At 37.1% G+C, this 15000-nt stretch overlaps 1 long non-coding RNA gene across 1 annotated transcript in view; it reads right to left on the reverse strand.

The window, feature by feature from the left end:
- LOC137636943 (uncharacterized) overlaps positions 1-14630 on the reverse strand; it is a 22015-nt gene extending 7385 nt beyond the window's left edge. The window contains exons 1-2 of the long non-coding RNA XR_011043310.1: positions 14580-14630; positions 6381-6702 (exon numbers count right to left, since the gene is read on the reverse strand). This is a non-coding gene — a long non-coding RNA (uncharacterized lncRNA). The remainder of the gene's footprint in view (positions 1-6380; positions 6703-14579) is intronic.
- Positions 14631-15000: the final 370 nt, after the last annotated feature.

Below are 15000 nucleotides of genomic sequence, written 5' to 3' on the forward strand. Positions count from 1 at the left end.
ATGTCCAAATGACTCAACAGCTGCTAAAGATAAACTACAGTACAACATTCCGCATTTGGGTGGTAGTGAGATCTCCCTGTATAAGGAATGAGTGACATCCACGAGACAAGGGGATCAAGATGATGCAGAGCTTTGTTATTGTTATTATTATTATTATTATTATTATTATTATTATTATTTTCTAAGCTACAACCCTAGCTGGAAAAGCAGGATGCTATAAGCCCAGGGGCTCCAACAGGGAAAATAGCTCAGTGAGGAAAGGAAACAAAGAAAAATAAAATATTTCAAGAAGAGCAATAACATTGAAATAAATATTTCCTATATAAACTATAAAAACTTTTAACAAAACAAGAGTAGGAGAAATAAGATAGAATAGTGTGCCCAAGTGCACCCTCAAGCAAGAGAACTCTAACCCAAGACAGTAGAAGACCATGGTACAGAAGCTATGGCATTACCCAAGACTAGGGAACAAAGGTTTGATTTTTGAGTGTCCTTCTCGTAGAAGAGCTGCTTACCATAGCTAACGAATCTCTTCTACCCTTACCAAGAGGAAAGTGGCCACTGAACAATTACAGTGCAGTGAAAAAAAGCTGCGATATTGATCATGAATATAACTGCATTTCATACAATTAAATGATGATTAATTAGCTTCTAATTAATATCAAACAGTTTTCGTAGATTTGAGAACAAACCCCTCACAAGTATATTGGGAGTTAAATGACAGGACTGGATTAGAAAAGAAACTAAGAGATATTACTCGAGTGCCATATGTGGATGAGATCATGATGAGGGGTAGAGGGAGATGATTTGGGCAAGCTCCTCGCACTCCCCAAGGGAAATTAGTTCACCAAACTTTCAACTGGGCTCCACAAGGCACTAGGAGAATTGGAAGATCCAGACCTACATGGCTATGAGGGGTGAAGTATGAGAGGACGATTGGAGAAGTATTGATTTGAAAGCTCAAGATAGAGATGACTGGCGAAATCTAACTGAGGTACTTTGCGTCAATACCCGTAGGAGATGATGATGATGATGATGACGACATTAACACTTACGGCAACCACTGCTGGTAATTAGTCTTATGATTATACAACTTCAATTGGTAAAATTATTTTCTTTAAATGTCGAGTTACCTTATTTTTAACTTGAAGTATTATAGTTAACAACATTTATCATATAAAAAATAAGGATTTTCTGTAGACGCGATTTCTGTAGAGTGAATAACGCAACCAGATGGTAAAGTTATTTACTAATCGCATCTCTGACCATTCAAATAAATTCATCAGCCTCCTATACATATTATAGATGACATACCAAGAGTTAAACACTATTATAGGCTTTTTCTCTATGACTAAATAAAGGAAAAGTCGTAGAAACTACAGTACTTTCCCATTCAAGATAAATGTTTCCACTTCCCACATATCAAATACCAAAGGAATTGAATGTACCGGTAGTTTAAAGGTTTAAAGGCCACTCAGAATAGGAGATACAAAGGACAGTGACATTGTCCTACCAAGCAGGACAATGCCCTAAAGACTGATTATATATACACATGATCAGCGCCTACGCCAGGCAATGGCTGCTGAAAACTATATATACACATGATCAGCGCCTACGCCAGGCAATGGCTGCTGAAAACTCGGTAGATAGACCTATAGGCTCAACCAAACCCCCAATCTTTAGCTCACAAGGATGGTAAGGTTGCAGCAACCAAAGAAACTATCAAGTTTGAGCGGGACTCAAACCACACAATGGCGTTTTCCAGCCAGGGACGTTACCACATCGGCCACCACAAGCCTAAAATATTTGTCTATTTTAATACAATTAAAAGTTCCCATTGGTGAAATTTCGCACAGAAAATTTAGGCAAATAAACTTTCTAAAGGTCGTTCAAAACTATAGAATCTTTACTTTAAGATTAAAATTGTGGTCAGAAAGCTGTTCACTCACAAACACATATTGGTAAAATTTCACAAAAAAAATTTAGGCAAATCAAGATCGTTCAAAACTATAGAATTTTTACGATTAAAATTGTGGCCAGGAAGCTCTTCACTCACAAACAAACACACACACAAACACACACACACGCACACACACACACACACACGCACACACACACACACGCACACACACACACACGCACACAAACAGGGGGTTAAATATCACCACCTTCCAACTTCGTTGGTGGAGGTCATTATTTTGTGCCAGATATCCACAAATACGTAAATCAACAAATAAAGAAATATTTAATGATATGCAAAGATACTGCTTCACTCAATCCATCAATGTTCGGGCTATAGCCTACTTAATCTAACCTTTAAGACGTTTAATATTTACTGATAGACAGCCATAGTAGAACCGTCATTCACGAGGAGGGAACTTTATAGCTTCAGTTACGTAAATAAAGTCAGTATCTATTAATATGTCACGTTAGGATGTCACGAGATTTTCAAACTAACGGATCGTAGATCGACGGCATTTTCACCGACGACAATTCTATTTAACGATTAGGATACTAAATTTATGGATTAAATCCAGATGACTCGTAAAATATAAGGAAAATGAAGAAAATATGAGAGAGAGAGAGAGAGAGAGAGAGAGAGAGAGAGAGAGAGAGAGAGAGAGAGAGAGAGAGAGAGAGAGAGAGAGAGAGAGAGAGACATTATCGGTGAAGAGACCATTTGGTTACGGCCTTTTCGCCAACGACAAACTCCAAAAACGATTAAAATTTTGAATTCATAATCTGAATCCATGTGAATTATAATATGAAGAAAAGGTGAATTATATAGAAAATGAAGAAAACATGGTACAAGTTTGTACAAATAAGCGTGAGGGCTGTACAAAATTTTTAGTGATGAGTCACGTAATATCAAGGCTTGATTATTGCAATTCTCTGTACTACAAATTGCCCAATACACTACTAAGAAAGCTTCAAAATGTGCAAAACCGGGCGGCTAGACTGATAAAAGGCATTAAACTACGGGAGAGAATAATTCCTGCATTGATCGATCTACATTGGTTACCTGTAAAGGCTAGAATTGATTTTAAGATTTGCTTGTTGACCCACAAAGCCCTTACAAGTGATAAGCCTAAATATCTTTGTGATTGCTTGGGTCCCCTACCCTGAAGCTACCAGCGCCGCTGTAAGAGTTAGACATGCTGATGATCCACATAGACTATCCGAAATTAGTGTGAATCATGCAATAGGAGGAAGAACGTTCAGTTATGCTGCACCGAGACTCTTTAACGACCTTCCACTCGATGTCAAGAATAGCACAAATGTGGCTGCCTTCAAGAAAAACCTGAAGACTTATCTTTTTAGAAAGTGTTATAATAGTGACCTGAAAACTATTAAGCCTGAATACAAATGCTAGCGAAATAACTGATAACGATACAGAGCAAAATATTAACTGGAAAGAAATTATTTTTCACACACCAAGGCCCGCCTAAACAGACTTTTAGTGTCTGATGGAGGGCGAGAAATAAACCCCTAAAAGTAAAAGTAAGTATATGGGGAAAATTGTGTAATTGTCGGCGAAGAGACCTTTTTTGTTATGGACGCCTCGATATAGCCGATGATAATTCCATTAAGTTCGGGTTTTGAATTTATTCATTAAATCCAGATGAATCAGATTCTATGGATGAATCATGAATTATATTGAGAGAGAGAGAGAGAGAGAGAGAGAGAGAGAGAGAGAGAGAGAGAGAGAGAGAGAGAGAGACAATAATTCCACTTCACTATAGATAGATTATATTTAACTAAATTACCGAGGTTCGATCCCCTGGTTGGGCCTAATCATTATGAAATTATCAGTAACTGGACGGGCACTCAGTAGAGGCAGTTTATCTCTCGACCTTGACCTTACTTTACTTTTACTTTTACTTTTAGAGGTTTATTTCTCGCCCTCCATCAAACACTAAAGGTCTGTTCAGGCGGGCCTTGGTGTATGAAAAAATAATTCCTTTCCAGTTAATATTTTGCTCTGTATCGTTATCAGTTATTTCGCTAGATTTGTATTCAGGCTTAATAGTTTTCAGGTCACTATTATAACATTTTCTATAAAGATGATTCTTCAGGTTTTTCTTGAAAGCTGCCACATTATTGCTATTCTTGACATCGAGTGGAAGGTCGTTAAAGAGTCTCGGTGCAGCATAACTGAACGTTCTTCCTCCTATTGCATGATTCACACTAATTTCGGATAGTCTATGTGGATCATCAGCATGTCTAACTCTTACAGCGGCGCTGGTAGCTTCAGGGTAGGGGACCAAGCAATCACGAAGATATTTAGGCTTATCACTTGTAAGTGCTTTGTGAGTCAACAAGCAAATTTTAAATTCAATTCTAGCCTTAACAGGTAACCAATGTAGATCGATCAAGGCAGAAGTTATTCTCTCCCTTAGTTTAATGCCTTTTATCAGTCTAGCCGCCCAGTTTTGCACATTTTGAAGCTTTCTTAGTAGTGTATTGGGCAATTTGTAGTACAGAGAATTGCAATAATCAAGCCTTGATATTACGTGACTCATCACTAAAATTTTTGTACTGCCCTCTGTTAAATATTTTCTAATAAATGCTATGTTTCTCAGGTGATAGTTACACACTTTCACTGTGTTCACAATTTGGTCCCTCATTGACAAATTACAGTCTACCAGTACACCCAAATTTTTCACAACAGGCACAATCCTAACATCAGCATCACCAATTTTTATACTTTGAATTAACTGGTAATTCTTCAAAGCCACCTTTGTGCGAAAGAACATACATTCTGTTTTATTATCATTTAATTTGAGCTTTTTCCTCTGCATCCATGTTTTTATTTCAGTCATTATCTCATCAATTTTCTTCTCTGTATCTTGTGTTGTTGAAATTGAGAGGTAAAACTGAGTATCATCTGCATATAGTTTAAAACCCACTTTTTGTTTTTTCAAGATGTGTGATAGCTCGATAGTATTTATGTTAAACAAGATAGGGCCCAGAACACTACCCTGTGGTACACCCTTCGTAAGAATTCTCTAATTGGATCGGTTTCCAGAAACTTCTACAATAGTCTTCCTGTTCACTAAGTAACTTCGCAAAAATTTCAGTGCTTCCTCAGTCACTCCAATAGACTTTAAGTCGTCAAGTAAGTACTCGTGCACAACAGTGTCAAAAGGAGCACTAAGATCTAACATAATTAAAATTCCACACTTTCCCCCATCAAGAAGACCTATCATATCATTCATTATTGAGCACAAAGTAGTTTCTGTGGAATGATTAGCTCTGTAGGCCGATTGATTTTCCGGGAATACCTCTAACTCTTCAATATGTGCCCATAATTGCTCACTTATGACTTTTTCAATAAGCTTTGACATGTAGGATAAATTTGAAATAGGCCTATATGAATTTAGCTCGTTTACATCACCTTTCCCTTTGTAAATTGGTTTGATCAACGCAGTTTTTTCACAGCTAGGAAAACAGGATTGTGATATACTTAGGTTAATTATGTTCAGGTAAATATTATATACAACTTGCTTGTTTGGAGCTTCACTTATTGAACTGTTTGGGAAAGGGTCGTTTCCACAATATGTATTCTTCATCTCTCTCATAACCTTTAACAAGTCGCACATATTTATTTCCTTAAATTTTATTAACTTCTTTCCCTCCTTCACTGGCATAGCTGACTGTCCTTCCAAGTGATTTTGGGGGAAACCTCTATAGATTTTATCAATTTTTTCTTTAAAGAATATAGCAAAACACTCTGCACAAACATTGTCAGGCAAGACATATTTTTTCTTTAATCCCATCAAATCATCAAGATTTTTGTGAAAGTCCTTCATGTTATTGGTTTTTTTATCTTTGACCTTAACAAGTATTAATTGGCGTGGATTTTCATACACTCAAATATGAACCAAATTAGAAGTTTCCTTGACAACGATGTCCAAACTTATGGCTGATTACGTGAATTGGACATTTTGCTTGAAAGTGACCTTGACCTTTAACCCTGACCTTCCAAAATGTAATAATTTTCAGCTTATCTACATAACAGATAATACCTGCGAGTTTCATTACCCTACGATTGAAATTGTGGCCAGGAAGCTGTTTCACACACACAAACCACCACAAACATAACCTCCTTCCAACTTCGTTGACGGAGATTCAATCTATAATGAGCAAACATTAAGAATGCATAAGAATACCTCCCTTCCCACACTCACAAGCAACAGACCTTCCAACTATTTCCACAAAAAATTTCCGACAGAAAAATATTGAATTAAATCATGTGATTTTACGAAAATTAAAGTAAGTCTAAAGCCTTAAATCCACGCCTCTAATCAGTTTACTAGCAAAAGATAACATTCAAATACAAATGTTTATATTAAAACTTTAGTTTTCAAAATACTTACCGTAAATATTTTGAACAGTCTCTTCCAAACGACTGCTGATATTAGGGTTGTGGTGGCCTGGTGGTAGCGTCCTTGGATGGTGATTTGCCCATTCTCGTTAGTTCACTTGGTCGCTGCAACCTCACTGTTCTTGTGAGTTGAGGATGGGTGGTTTAGGTCATTAGCTTCCATTGCCTGGCCCTTGGTCCTAGCTTGGGTGAAGAGGGGGCTTAGGCGCTGATCATATGGCATATCGTATATATATGGTCAGTCTCTAGGGCATTGTCCTGCTTGATAGGAAAATGACAGTGTCCCTTGCCTCTCTTGGTATGTCGAGGAATGTCTGAAAGAACAAATCAAGATGTTAAGAGGACCAAACCCAGATTTTTGAATACTTAAATATAACAACGAAATGTTATGAAAAAAATAACTCATCGCTCTGTGCGTGTTCAGGAAAAGGGATTCGCGAAGTAACAAGGATGTTCAACTAGGGCCCTTCCCCATGAAAATAGGATTCTTAATACTCTCTCTCTCTCTCTCTCTCTCTCTCTCTCTCTCTCTCTCTCCTGGGCTTCGCCTTGACAACGGGGTACAATTATTGACCTCATTCAAGTCGTTCCATGACAACAAGGTACAATTATTGACCTCATTTAAGTCGTCTCCTGACAACAGGGTACAATTATTGACCTCATTGAAGTCGTCCCATGACAACAGGGTACAATCATTGACCTCATTCAAGTCAAATGAACATTGAATGTAGACACGGCAAAATATTTGAACATTCAACTGCTCCAATGCCACGAGTATTAAGGAAGACAAGACAGAGTAACAAGAACGCAGAAAGCTTGATCAATAATAAGCGTATCAGAGTTACATAAGCAACAGCCTAGTTTAGCATTCCTGTGGGATATGGTTAACACAAGAATGAATTGCGTATTCATGGCAAACGCTTGTCTTGGTCAAGAGAATTTGAATTTTGAACTAGGCATTTAAATAATAGAAAAAGAATCGACTGGGCATAACCAAATTCATTTTCGAAGCTAAAATGATTTTTTACCTAGGAGTGCCGGCCAGCAAATTGCGGTTTTATAATGCTGAGCCTACGTTCGAGAAATGGGTCTGGGTAAGGCAATCCTTGTAAAGAAGGAAAGACTAGATACTCTCAAGTTGAAAGCAAATTTCAGGGGAAGATACAATGATGATGTTTGTGACCTATGCAAAGAGGAAGAGGATACTACAGAACATTTATCTTCATTCCCAAAATTAGGACAGTCGATATAATTATAATCATTATTACTTGTTAAGCTGCAACCCTAGTTGGAAAAGTAGGATGCTATAAGCCCTGGGGCTCAAACAATGAAAATAGCCCAGTGAGGAAAGGAAACAAGGAAATCTAGAACATTTTAAGAACATAAACAACATTAAAATTTCCTGTAAAAACTAAGAAAACTATAACAAAACAAAAGGAAGAAAAATAAGATAGAATGGTGTGCCTGAGTATACCCTCAAGCAAGTGAACTCTGACCCAAGACAGTAGAAAACCATAGTACAGAGGCTATGGCACTACCCAAGACTAAAATACAAGATATAAGCATAGGTATGTTGCAAAATCAGAGCAGGGATCTGATTTCATACTTAAGTATAGGCAACGCATATGAAAGAAGAATTCAAGTCCAAACTGACCACCACATGTTAAAGCTCAAACTGATGATATCCCAACTGATTTCAAGGTAGAATTGAGGAATAAAAGTAAAAGAGGAGGATTTCATTAATTTAGTTATGTACAGGTAAATTAATCTTAGTTACAATAATAAGAATAAACTTAGAAGCTTTGTACCTATCTATAATTCGATACAGTGGCCGCAAACTTATCATGCGGAGTGAGCAGTTAGGAACTATAAACCCTCCCGGATGGGGGTTAGGGTAAGGGACCATTATCCTTTAGAAAGCCCTAAAGTTCTATTGCTTTAATATCACACCAAGACAAAATTCACCCGAAAAGTTCTAGTTATTTGTAAAATAGAGTAATTCAATTGATCTCTGCTACTCTCGTCAAATGCTTCGAGGAGTCTACAGTAAGTACGCTCGGTGAACGACGAAATGGTGAAATTTCCAAAATTCTTCATAAAATAGAATTCTCGCAATCTAGCTAATGTATTAAGTTAGCATTTATTAACCAAGTCCAGTGCATTCTCTCTCTCTCTCTCTCTCTCTCTCTCTCTCTCTCTCTCTCTCATCAATAATTATTCGCTAATGGCTTTAGTCTTTTATACCCCCTACTCCAAATATTCTCTTTATTCTAACTATAAATAAATTTAATTGTAGGTGAAATACATATCTTTTAAAAGGTGTCAACACAACTTTGAATAAGAGAGAGAGAGAGAGAGAGAGAGAGAGAGAGAGAGAGAGAGAGAGAGAGAGATTGGTACTTATGTTCGGTTGTATCTATGACCGGTTAAGAACAAAAGACTGGCGACACAACACATACTTATTTCATAACTTATTTCTCTACAAATTTACGTAAATAATAACCTTATTCTACGACACGAGAATAGTGACAAAAGTTCATATTTCAGTATCTGAATTACGTAAGTTTAAAATACGCAAATTTTTCTGCGTAAACACTAGCAAAGCAAATGCGTAAGATATGGGAACCAATCATAAATTAAGGTCTTGAAGAAAAGTGAATGCCGCTTGTGCCATATGATTATAGTTCGTTTCAAGTTTTAACAAAGATTGAAGCACCAATTAAAGAATTGGTATTGCCACTTCAATGAGAGCGTAAATGCTTATATTCTAAAACTAAAATATAACAACCACAGTCCAGGAGAGAGAGAGAGAGAGAGAGAGAGAGAGAGAGAGAGAGAGAGAGAGATTAATTATACCTCTAACCTTTAAAATTTTGAGAAAATTAATGATTAAAATATATAATACGTTATTTCATATATTTAATATTTAAAGAGAGAGAGAGAGAGAGAGAGAGAGAGAGAGAGAGAGAGAGAGAGAGAGAGAGATTAACCCTACCTCTCACATTTTGAACAGAGAAAACTAATTAAAATATATACGTTAATTTAGATATTTAATATTTGTTAAAAAGGAAATCATAGCACCAGTAGAATAAACTTGACAGCTAAAAACTTCATTAATTTAATGTGTGTGGAAATGTATTCGTCTTTTATGATTTATGAATAGACTGTCAATCATCAATTGTTGGACTGCCACAGTTGAATAATTGATTGAGATTTCTCTGGCATCGTAACAGTCTCAAATGTACATTAGATGTAACGAGAACTCGAGGGATAAATACTGGCTTAATATTTCTTAAGATGTCTTCGTACAATTTTCGATAAATTATCGTTTCCAAACTGTTGCTGTCTAATCGTAATCATGAACATGGCTGATTTTAAGAGCACCCGTATATGGCGTTGCATTTTGAATGGTTACGTTTGCATTAAGTTTATTTACATAGTCCTCATTGTCGAAAATATTTAACCAAAAATTTGAAAAGTAAGATATTCGGATATATAGAAAATACGCTGTGTAATACTAAGAGCTTTACATCCTTACTCTGAGTGGGCAGTTAAAAGACACCCCAAACCCTTCCTAGCCCAAACCTCTCCCCAAGTGCGAGCACAGGAAAGGGGAGATGACGGGGTGATTAATATAGCTCTTTGAAAGGTCATTGGTCACATTAATTCACATGGACCTTTATATCAACAGAGTGGAAATGTTTAATAGACAAATGGGTCATTCTAACAGAGTTAAGGTCACAGCCTGCAGACTTTAATTACTGCTCCAGTACAGACTGGCCCTTCGGCCTTTCTGTTACAGTAAATGCCGTCTCTGTTGAATAATTTAACTTACTTTGTTTGTTATGATACTCTTACATTAACCATTCCGAGTAAATACAAGGGAATTAGCAAAATAAGCAACAATTAGGCTAAACGAAATTAGAAGAAATATACGAAATAATAAAAATACAGACGACGTTAGCTGACCTTATATGTGAATTAAAAAAGGTTTATGTGAACAGAGAACTAGGGGGGCAATCAGTAGAGAGCAGACCTACGCCACGGCAGCTTAATTTTCTACCTTTAGCTCAACTTTGAATCCTTGACCTTTAACCTTAACATGTATTAATTGACGTGGATTTTCATACACTCAAATATGAACCGAGTTTGAAGTCTGTGATGACGATGTGCAGACTTATGGCTGATTATGTGAATTGGACCTTTTGCTTGACCCTGACCTTCGATCTTGGCCTTACAAAGTTTAATAATTTCCAGCTTTTTACATAAAAGTTAATCCCTGCAAGTTTCACTACTCTACGATTAAAATTGTTGTACGTGAGCTGTTCCCACACACACACACACACACACACACACACACAACTCAGGGGTACAACCCAGGACCCTCTTAATGGGTCCTGGGTAAAGCATTACCCCCTTCCAACTCCATAGGCGGAGGTAATAAATTAAAGAGAAAAAAATAAGGTGACATTCTTTAGCACACTTCACCTGGAGATTTTCATAATCAAGACATTTAAATGAACGCAAATCTGAAGTTTTATTAACTTTAATTATATATATGTATATATATATATATTATATATATATATATTATATATATATATATATATATATATATATACATATATATATATATATATATATATAAAAATGAAAAAAAACAGGATCTTTAAAATAAATTTTGCCAGTTACAATTGTTTGTTGTTACTCGTAATTAATGACTCAAGTCCGCCTATTGGTCGCTAACGTTGGAACTCGATATTAACCAACAGATTTTTAACGGAAACAAAAACATTCTTTACCTCAGGTCAACACACTCTCCTCCCGAATCCAGGGTGATTTTCCACAAAATTATCGGGGGATTTATCCACGAATCCTGTGGAGATTTACCGCAAAATCATGGGGGATTTACCATCATTATCCTGGGAGATTTACCCCAAAATCCTTGGGATTAAATCCCCGAATCCTGTAAGAGATTTACCCAAAAATCCTGGGAATTTGCCCACAAAATCCAGGCTGATTGATCCCAAAATCCTGTGGTGGATTCAACCACGAATCCTCAGGATTTAAGGAAAAAGGCTTGGAGCATTTAACCATGAAACCTATGGTATTTAACCCGGAATCCTGGGGGATTTAATCACAATTCCTGTGGGGGATTTAACCACAAATCCTATGTAGGATTTAACCACAAATCCAACGGAGGATTGAACCACAAATACTAAGGAGGATTTAATCACAAATACTACAGAGGATTTAACCACAAATCATACGTGGTATTTCACCACAAATCCTACGGGGATTTCACCACAAATCCTACGGGGATTTCACCACAAATCCTACGGGGTATTTCGCCACAAATCCTACGGGGTATTTCGCCACAAATCCTACAGGGGATTTCACCACTTATCCTGCGGTGGATTTAATCCCGAACAATTGGGGGGTTTCATGTCAGAATTCTTAGGGAATTCAACCCAAATCACTTGGAGATTTAACCATGAAATCCGGGGATTTAACACCGAATCCTCGGGGATTTAACCATGAAATCTGGGGATTTAACCACGAATCCTGGGGGATTTGAATCCAAATGCTTTGGGCATTTAAACACGAATTCTCGGGGATTTAACCTAGTATCCTGGGGGGATTTAGCCACGAATCCTGGGAGATCAAAACTCAAAACTTTCTCTTCTGTAAACTGGAGATGGAGTAAAAAAAATTAAACTCGATAATACGAGCCAAAGGGGGCAAATAATTTTATAATAGATATCAATTCTAAATACTGTGTAAATCAAATTTTTGGAATCTTTTTAATTGGGCGGATCTTATAATCTCTCTCTCTCTCTCTCTCTCTCTCTCTCTCTCTCTCTCTCTCTCTCTCTCAAGTGTTTGGCTTTCTTTTATGGTGATATCGAATTCTGAGTTTGTAAGTTGATCCCAAACAAACATACAAATAAACTAATAAACAGACAGTGGTGAATACAAGCATTTCGATAAGGCAATAAAAAACAAAACGTCATAGCATACATGCTATCATCTTCACCCAAAGGCTTTAGTGATCAGTCAAAACAAAGAATAAAAAAAAACAACTTATAAACAGCGAGAAAGTTACGCAACTGAACGAGTAATATGCCGAGCAAAATTGCAAAGAGCCAATACGTGTTTGGGCGTTCAGCCTTGGATAATCCAAACAAACACGAATTAATACAATGTACGTGATATTCCGGCCACGATAATTATAACAACTTAAGGAATAGATATTTGTTTGAGGCTCGAGGTGAGGGTGGCAGGTTGATCCTTGCGAAAATTCTTGGAAATGATGTGTCCTACCATGCAAGTGGCATTTTTAGATTTATTTCAGAAGCAGGTCTTCTGAAAAATATTTAACTTTTATGACATTCAACTGTTATGATTTTAATTGAATTCTCTTTTACTTATTTTATTTTATTTTTTATTTTTTGTATACATAAATTAAATGTTACCGGCGTCAATGACCTTAGATGTCAGGATGCCTGAAAACTTTAAATCAATCAATCAATTATCACGCTGATATGACCAATCTCTTGCTTGAGGGTAAACTTGGGTACACTATTCTATCTTATTTCTCTTCCTCTTGTTTTGTTAACGTTTTTATAGTTTATATAGGAAATACTTATTTCAATGTTACTGTTCTCATAATATCTTATCTTCCCGTGTTTCCTTTCCTCAATCGGCTATTTTCCCTATTGGGGCCTCTAGGCTTATAGGATCCTGCTTTTCAAAGCAGCAGATCTCATCCCACTGTGCGAGCAGCTGTACCGCAACTGATACAAACTTCCGGTTAAGTAATGTCCTTGGTGGTTATTCTTTCACCTTTCAAAACATGCTGGCGAATGTAAAACCATCAAATTTATGGTCTTACCAGAAGGCTTAAGTGCGCTCACAGAAGATTTCCCAGTTCTTTTGATATCACTCAATCCTATAAAATCCAAATTTATTCATTTCGGCACTTCTAGTAACAGTTAAGTTAGCTTTTCTTCCCTAGAGAGGGTTCTGGCGTTGTATGTTGCAAGGTCCAGTTTCCAAAGGTGGCCTGATCTAGTCCAGAGATGTTTAGCACCCCCTACAGTGTGATGTAATTGCCCGCCACCTTAGGCAATTCTTCCACTGACGATGGGGGCTGGGGGCCAAGATGGGAATGCTTTATTCACGTCTGAGTCTGGGGCAGATATCATCAGTGCGCTGACCACAGCGGATTGGTGTAGGTGTGTGTATTTGTGTATCTCCACATTTCACGATAGATGGATGAGTGGGATTCAATCTGACTAACTTTTGAGGACAATTTTCATTTTCTCATCCCAGTCCCTGGATTAGCTGTATTAAACGTGAATTGGGAAATATTTTATATAATTTTCTTATGATTTTAATTAAATATCAAGCAAAACTGAAGATTTAAACAGTAATAAGACCGGCGTTGACGTATAGATTGGAAACGTGAAAACTCCACAAGATAAATAAAGGAAAAAAAAGCTCTCATACCCTGAAGTCCTCTCCTGTGCACTTACACTTCTACGAGAATTTGTTCACGAGCCCTCGTATGCACCTGGGCTCCAACGAGTCCTCATATGCGTGCACACTTTTACAGGTAGGATAGAAGAAGATTCCTTCAGCGCACTTTAACCTGTACGTGCAACCTAGAGTGCTCTCCTGTGTTCATGCGCACTCCTCCGGGAGCTCTCATTCATCAGCTCGATTGCACTCCCTCGAGTTCTTTCCTACGTGTGTGCGTGCTCCTAAAGGAATCAGTTCAGTAGCCACTTTTCTCTTGGAAAGCAGCTCTTCTAGGAGGACACTCCAACATCAAATCATTGTTCTCTTATCTTGGGTAATGCCATATCCTCTGTTTCATGGTCTTCCACTGTCTTGGGTTAGAGTTCTCTTGCTTGAGGGTACACTCGGGCACACTATTCTATCTTATTTCTCCTCCTCTTGTTCTGTTAAAGGTTTTATAGTTTATATAGGAGATATTTATTTAAATGCCACTGTCCTTAAAATATTCCATGAATTCACACATGAAAGGCTACCAACCGAAGCCGCTAACTAACACTGCCCAAATAGCCTAAATAAAAGATAAAATCGTCCCAAAACATTGAATTAGATGTCCATAACACAAAAATAAGACTACAATAAAGTATAAGGAACTAATAGAAATTCTTACAAAGCAAAGAGATCCCGAGGAAGCAACACCAAAAGATCGCAAACTGACCTTCACACCTTCAATGCTCGCAGGGAAATGCTCTGAAAACCATGGAATTTCCCTCAGCCAATCACAGGGCTCCAACAGGAGCCATTTGTAAGCCAGTCGCTTATTGGCCTAAACTTTTGTTATTTGGCTAAGGTGTTTAGAAGCTGTCCTCCTATTGTTTAGACACTTCCAGTCAATTTTGATTCCAGAGGGTATTACCACAACAAACTATCTTGCGAAGAGTGTCATATCAAACAGTATATTTGACTAATAATAAATATATGAACTAATATACCAAACTAGAAATTTGTTAAAAAGCGGATTTTAGATTTATAATGAAACCTCAAAAGAAAAAAAAAAAAAAAATTGAAAGATCTTGGTAAACAAGCCAACG

Source organism: Palaemon carinicauda, chromosome 3, assembly GCF_036898095.1.
Source record: "Palaemon carinicauda isolate YSFRI2023 chromosome 3, ASM3689809v2, whole genome shotgun sequence".
In the NCBI taxonomy this organism is placed as follows: domain Eukaryota; kingdom Metazoa; phylum Arthropoda; class Malacostraca; order Decapoda; family Palaemonidae; genus Palaemon; species Palaemon carinicauda.